The sequence below is a fragment of the Symphalangus syndactylus genome, chromosome 17 (genome assembly GCF_028878055.3).
Source record: "Symphalangus syndactylus isolate Jambi chromosome 17, NHGRI_mSymSyn1-v2.1_pri, whole genome shotgun sequence".
Classification (NCBI taxonomy): Eukaryota; Metazoa; Chordata; class Mammalia; order Primates; family Hylobatidae; genus Symphalangus; species Symphalangus syndactylus.
In genome coordinates, this window is record NC_072439.2 from 33,928,436 (window position 1) to 33,935,782 (window position 7,347).

Consider the following 7,347-nt stretch of genomic DNA (forward strand, 5'->3'; position numbering starts at 1 on the left):
CTCTGACCTTGGCCTCCCAAAATGCTGGGATTACAGGTATGAGCCAATGCACCTGGCTCCTTGTTTTGTTTTTTAGAGACAGGATCCCAATCTGTCACCCAGACTAGGGTACAGTGGCATGATCATTGCTCATTGTAGCCTAGAACTACTTCTGGGCTCAAGTGATCCTCCCACCTCAGTTTCCCGAGTAGCTAGGACTACAGGGTTATGCCACCATGCCTGGCACCTAGCTATTTTTAAAAGATTTTGCAGAGATGGAGTCTTGCTATGTTGCTCAGGTCGGTCTTGAACTCTTGATCTTGTGATCCACCCACCTTGGCCCCCCAAAGTGCTGGGATTACAGGCATGAGCCACTGCACCCAGCCTTTATTATTATTATTATTATTATTATTTTTGAGACAGAGTCTCTGTTACCCAGCCTGGAGTGGAGTGGCATGATCTCGGCTCACTGCAACCCCTGCCTCCCAGGTTCAAGTGATTCTTGCACCTCAGCCTCCTGAGTAGCTGGGATTACAGTCGCATGCCACCACACCCAGCTAACTTTCCTAGTTTTAGTAGAGACAGGGTTTCACCATGTTGGCCAGGCTGGTCTTGAACTCCTGATCTCAAGTGATACACCTGCTTCAGCCTCCCAAAGTGCTGGGATTACAGCATGAGCCACTGTGTGTGGCCTAATGTTTGTTTTTGAGACAAAGTCTCTCTCTGTCACCCAAGCTGGAGTGTAGTGGCAAAATTATGGCTCACTGCAGCGTTGAGCTCATGGGCTCAATCAGTCCTCCCTCTTCAGCCTCCTGAATAGCTGGGACTACAGACGCATGCCACTGGATAATTTTTGTATTTTTTTAGAGATGGGGTTTTGCCATGTTGTCCATGCTGGTCTGGAATTCCTAGGCTCAAGTGATTCACCAGCCTTGGCTTCCCAAAGTGCTGAGATTACGGCATGAACCACTGCACTTGGCCTTGAGCTATTTGTAGTTTATAACAATTGGGCAAATTATACTTCTATGAGCAAAATCAAAATATTTACTTTTCTCTGCCTGATTTCTCCAGAATTCAGAAACTATTTGTGAGTATTCTTAGTTTGTGGCAATATGGTTATTTGAATAAGTTCAATAAGAATCTGTTTTCTTTTGTAAAGAGACACAATTGGAGCCTTATTGTATTAAGGCTGTGACTGGATTGGCATATTTTCACATATGACCAGATTGCTTTCAGGAATTGAAGTAGACTTTGTAGAGTTGATATAAAGCCTCCTGGAAAGCCTGGCCTGCTACCTTGTCTACATAGTTCCCTTACAAGGTTTCTGACTTGTGATAAGTAAAGAATGTCACTTTCTGACAGGTCTAGGAATTTCTTTTATTCTTTTCTTTTTTTTTTTTTTTTTTTAGACGGTGTCTCACTCACCCACGCTGGAGTATAGTGGCGTGATCTCAGCTCACTGCAATCTCTGCTGCCCAGGCTTAAGTGATTTTCAAGCCTCAGCCTCCCAAGCTGGGATTATAGGCACCCACCATCATGCCCGGCTAATTTTTGTATTTTTAGTAGAGATGGGGTTTTGCTGTGTTGACCAGGTTGGTCTCAAACTCCTGGCCTCAAGTAATTCGCACGTCTCAGCCTCCCAAATTGCTGGGATTATGGGCATGGTCCAATGCACCCAGCCCAGGTCTAGGAATTTCAAGGTATTTTGAGGACCTTGAGAAGAAAAGAATTCACCAGATTCATATAGGTGTTACAAACACAATCTGATGATAAATCTTTGATGTGGGTTTCTAGCCTTCAGGCTTTTAAAAGTCGAATCTAAAATTCCTTATTAAAAAATTCTGGCCAGGCACCGTGGCTCATGCCTGTAATCCTAGCACTTTGGGAGGCTGAGGGAGGCAGATCACTTGAGGTCAGGAATTCAAAACTAGCTTGGTCATCATGGTGAAACCCCGTATCTACCAAAAATACAAAAAATTAGCTGGGCATGGTGGTGCACGCCTGTAATCCCAGCTACTTGGGAGGCTGAGGCAGGAGAACAGCTTGAATCCAGGAGGCAGAGGTTGCAGTGAGCCAAGATCGTGCCACTGCACTCCAGCTTGGGAGACAGAATGAGATTCCATTTCAAAAAAAAAAAAAAATTTCAGCAAAGATAACTTTAAAAGATACTATATGACCAATCACTATTCTTGCTGCACTTTATGCAGATAATCAGGCCACGTATAATAAAAGTAAAATGTATTTTGCAAATAAATTGATCCTATTATTATTTGTCTTTGGTAGAAATGGGGAACTGGAAAGAGAAAAATTATGTTTCAGAAAAAAATATAGTACCTATGATATTAGATTGTAGCCTTGGCCACTGTTTTTAAGTCTTTATTATTTGTGTACAATTTGGACTGAATCTGAATTCTTTCCCAGATACAAGTCTCCAAACTAATGTTTTCAAATTTTCCTACAATTTTTCTGACTTGGACTCACCAAAAATTAAAATTGTGCTTTTACTGAAGCCCTGCATACTGAAGCTAGATAGCTTGATGTAACTCCAGGAGAAATCACCACAGCAACTTATGTAGAAACAGCATTTGGCTTGCTAATGTATAGAATACTCAGAAAGTTCACCTGAACACCTGGTTCGAATTACAATTCAGAAAAATCTGTCAGATTGCACTGGCAATCTGAAGATACTTTAGAGACTCTGCAGAAATGAATGTATAGACTACTCCAGACATTAGCTTTTGCTTTTCTTCCGTTTCCATATAAATGACTCTTATTAAAGATCTGTTTGCCTGCATCATAAATAGAGACCTAGCCCATCTGCAGTGGCACCTCCTAGAATGGGACACAGCTGTTTAACCAAACTGATCTATTCTCAGAACTAAGACTCTGATTAATGAAGATATGGGATGATATATTTAAATTTGCTCTTTCCTGCTTATCCAAATTTGTCAGCTCCTTTCTCTATCTAACAACCTTCAACTCAAATCTCTCCGAAGCTATCAACCTGACTTTTAATATTTGAATCATTTTAAAGTTTCAAAATGGGGACTGAAGGAAATAAAAATGTTTTACCCCAAAATATATTTATTTGGTATATTCTGAGATGGCTGTCAGAGAGCCAGAAAACAGTAGCTCTGTAAAGCTGTATTTTGTGGGGGAAGATTTGCATCTGTAAGAATCTGCATTGATACAGCTTGGCCTTCCCTTGCCCAAATCCAGAGAAGATTCACTGAGAGTCTGACACCTTTAAACTCCTGAAAGAAACATGTACCATCAATCCTCTTTGAGGGCTGCTGCTTGAGAGGTTTCATTTGCAGAACAAGACCACCTTTGCTAACCAGGCCTCTTCCCTCCTTCCCATTGTCTGTTTTGCCACTATAACCTGATTTACCACTGTAGCCTGTTTTTGGCCATGCTCTGAGCCCCATTCTATCTGTAACCTCAAGATGGTATATAAGCTTCTGCACCACACTGGGGGTAGGATAATCATTCTACAGCTGTCTCCCCTGTACACATTAATAAGTTCGTATGCCTTGTATGCCTTTTCTCCAATCAATCTGCCTTTTGTGAGAGTTGAGTTTTCAGTGAAACTTCAGAGGCTAGAGGGGAAGTTTTCCTTTGGCCCCTACAACACCTTACTGAGAAAAGGTACAAGAAAGATAAATTGTGAGCTTGAATTTCCGAAGATGCCTTTATTCACCTTTCACATTTGATTTATAGTTTGGCTGGGTATTTATTTCTAGGTTAAAATAATTTCTTTCAGAACTTTAAAGGCATTGCTTTTTTAATGTTAGCCTTCAATATTGCATTGAGGAAACAGATGTCATCTCATTCCTGATACCTAATATATGACTTGTGTTTTCTCTTTGAAAGTTTTAGGGGCCGGGTGCGGTAGCTCATGCCTGTAATCCCAACACTTTGGGAGGCTGAGGTGGGCAGATCACCTGAGGTCAGGATGTTGAGGCCAGCCTGGCCAACATGGTGAAACCCCATCTCTACTAAAAAAATACAAAAAAAGGGCCTGGTGCGGTGGCTCACACCTGTAATCCCAGCACTTTGTGAGGCGGAGGCGTGCGGATCACGAGGTCAAGAGATTGAGACCATCCTGGCTAACAGGATGAAACCCCGTCTCTACTAAAAATACAAAAAAAAAAAAAAAAAAAAAAAGATTAGCCAGGCGCCTGTAGTCCCAACTACTTGGGAGGCTGAGGCAGAAGAATGGCGTGAACCCGGGAGGCGGAGGTTGCAGTGAGCGGAGATCACACCAATGCACTCCAGCCTGGGGGACAGAGCGAGACTCCGTCAAAAAAAAAAAAAAAAAAAAAGCCAGGCGGGGTGGCTCACGCCTGTAATCCCAGCACTTTGGGAGGCCGAGACTGGCGGATCACGAGGGCAGGAGATCAAGACCATCCTGGGCAACATGGTGAAACCCTGTCTCTGCCAAAAATACAAAAAAATTAGTCGGGTGTGGCGGCGGATGCCGGTAATCTCAGCTACTCGGGAGGCTAATGCAAAAGAATTGCTTGAGGCCGGGCGCGGTGGCTCACGCTTGTAATCCCAGCACTTTGGGAGGCCGAGGCGGGCGGATCACGAGATCAAGACCATCCTGGCTAACACGGTGAAACCCCGTCTCTACTAAAAATACAAAAAATTAGCCGGCGTGGTGGCGGGCGCCTGTAGTCCCAGCTACTCGGAGAGGCTGAGGCAGGAGAATGGCGTGAACCCGGGAGGCGGAGCTTGCAGTGAGCAGAGATCGCGCCACTGCACTCCAGCCTGGGTGACAGAGCGAGACTCTGTCTCAAAAAAAAAAAAAAAAAAAAAAAAAGAATTGCTTGAACCCGGGAGGCAGAAGTTGCAGTGAGCCGAGATCGCACCACTGCACTCCAGCCTGGGAGAAAGAGTGAGATTCTGTCTCAAAAAAAAAAAAAAAAAAAATTGGCCGGGTGTAGTGGTGGTCGCCTGTAATCCCAGTAATCCCAGCTACTCGGGAGCCTGAACCCAGGAGGCAGAGGCTGTAGTGAGCCAAGATTGTGCTACTGCATACTCCAGCCTGGGCAACAGAGCGAGACTCTGTCTCAAAAAATAAAAAATAAAAAACAAAAAAAGAAAAGAAAAGAAAGTTTTTGGGATCCGCTCTTTAACTTGATGATGTGATTGGTATATTTCTATCTTTATTTTTTTCTTTCTGAATGCTTAGAACACTTTTTTAAATTTTGAGACTAATCTTCAGTTTTGGAAAGCTTTTTTTTTTTTGAGACAGGGTCTTGCTCTGTCACATAGACTGGAGTGCAGTGGCACAAACATGGCTCACTGTACCCTTGACTTCCCAGGCTCAGGAGATTTTCCCACCTCAGCCTTCGGAATAGCTGGGACTACAGATGCTTGCCACCATGCCTGGCTAATTCATTTTTATTTTTTGTAGAGATGGGGTCTTCCTGTGTTGCCCAGGCTGGTCTCAAACTCCTGGGTTCAAGTTCTTCCTGCCTTGGCCTCCCAAAGTGCTGGGACTACAGGCTTGAGCCTCTGTACCTGGCCTGGAAAGCATTTTCATATTATTTCCTTGGTAATTTCCTCCTTATTTCTCTCTCTGTTCTTCCTTTCTGATGTTATATCTTCTCAACTGACATTTGAGTTTTCTATCCTTTTCACTCCTATTGTCACTCGTTTAGTCTTTTTGTTCTACTTAGAGATTTCCTTGACTTTAGCTTCCAGCTTTTCCAATGGAATGTTTTTCTGTTGGTTATCATACTTTAAATTTCCATGACTTTTTTCTTGTTCTTTGAATTATAAAAAAATAGCACCTTTTCACTTTGATAAGCCAAGGCAAGGTGGATTACTTGAGGTCAGGAGTTTGAGAGCAGCCTGGCCAACATGGCGAAACCCCATCTCTACTAAAAATACAAAACAGCCAGGCGTGGTGGTGCTCGCCCATTATCCCAGCTACACAGGAGGCTGTGGCAGGAGAATCACTTGAACCCGGGAGGCAGAGGTTGCAATGAGCCGAGATCACGCCACCGCTCTTCAGCCTGGGTGACAGAGTGAGACTCTCAAAAAAAAAAAAAAAAAAATAGCACCTTTCATTTCATGGCACTGATGTTTTCTCCTATCCAAAAATATAAATTATATATTTAAAAAGCAATCTTTTGCCGGGCGCAGTGGCTCACGCTTGTAATCCCAGCACTTTGGGAGGCCGAGGCGGGCGGATCATGAGGTCGAGATCGAGGCCACGGTGAAACCCCGTCTCTACTAAAAATATAAAAAATTAGCCGGGTGTGGTGGCAGATGCCTGTAATCCTAGCTACTCAGGAGGCTGGGCAGGAGAATCACTTGAACCCGGGAGGCAGAGGTTACAGTGAGCCGACATCATATCATTGCACTCCAGCCTGGGTGACAACAGCAAAACTCTGTCTCAAAAAAAGGGAGACAGGGTCGGGGCATAAATTGGCTTGCTTCCTGTTTGTTTCACCTTCCATGGGCATTTAGGCTTCAAATCTCTCCAAACTATATGTTATCACTCCTCTATTTGATTTCCCTCTTCCAAAATATGCTGTCATCTCCCATGCATTGACTCTTCTCCTTGTCCTGGTGGGTTTATTCCTTTATTAACATTTTAGAGGACACATACATAAATATGTACATATACATATATGCATGTATTTAATTAATACATACATAAATACATAAATGCATGTATTTAATTAATTAATTAATTTAACAAATATATATTTTATTATACTTTAAGTTCTAGGGTACATGTGCACAATGTGCAGGTTTGTTACATATGCATACATGTGCCATGTTGGTGTGCTGCACCCATTAACTTGTCACTTACATTAGGTATATCTCCTAATGGAGTCTCGCTCTGTCGCCCAGGCTGGAGTGCAGTGGCCCGATCTCCGCTCACTGCAAGCTCTGCCTCCCGGGTTCACGCCATTCTCCTGCCTCAGGCTCCCGAGTAGCTGGGACTACAGACGCCCGCCACCACGCCCAGCTAATTTTTTTGTATTTTTAGTAGAGACGGGGCTTCACGGTGTTAGCCAGGATGGTCTCGATCTCCTCACCTTGATCTCCTGACCTCAGCCTCTCAAAGTGCTGGGATTACAGGCATGAGCCACCGTGCCCGGCCTAATTAATTAATTTTTGAAACAGGATTTCACTTTGTCGCCCAGGCTGGAGTGCAGGGGTGTGACCACAGCTTGCCATAGCCTTGATCTCTTGGGCTCAAGCAATCCTCCTGACTCAGCCTCCCGAGTAGCTGGGACCACAGGTACACACCACCATACTCAGATAATTTTTGTTTTTGTTTTTGTTTTGAGATGGAGTATCACTCTGCTGCCCAGGCTGGAATGCAATGGCATGGTCTCAGCT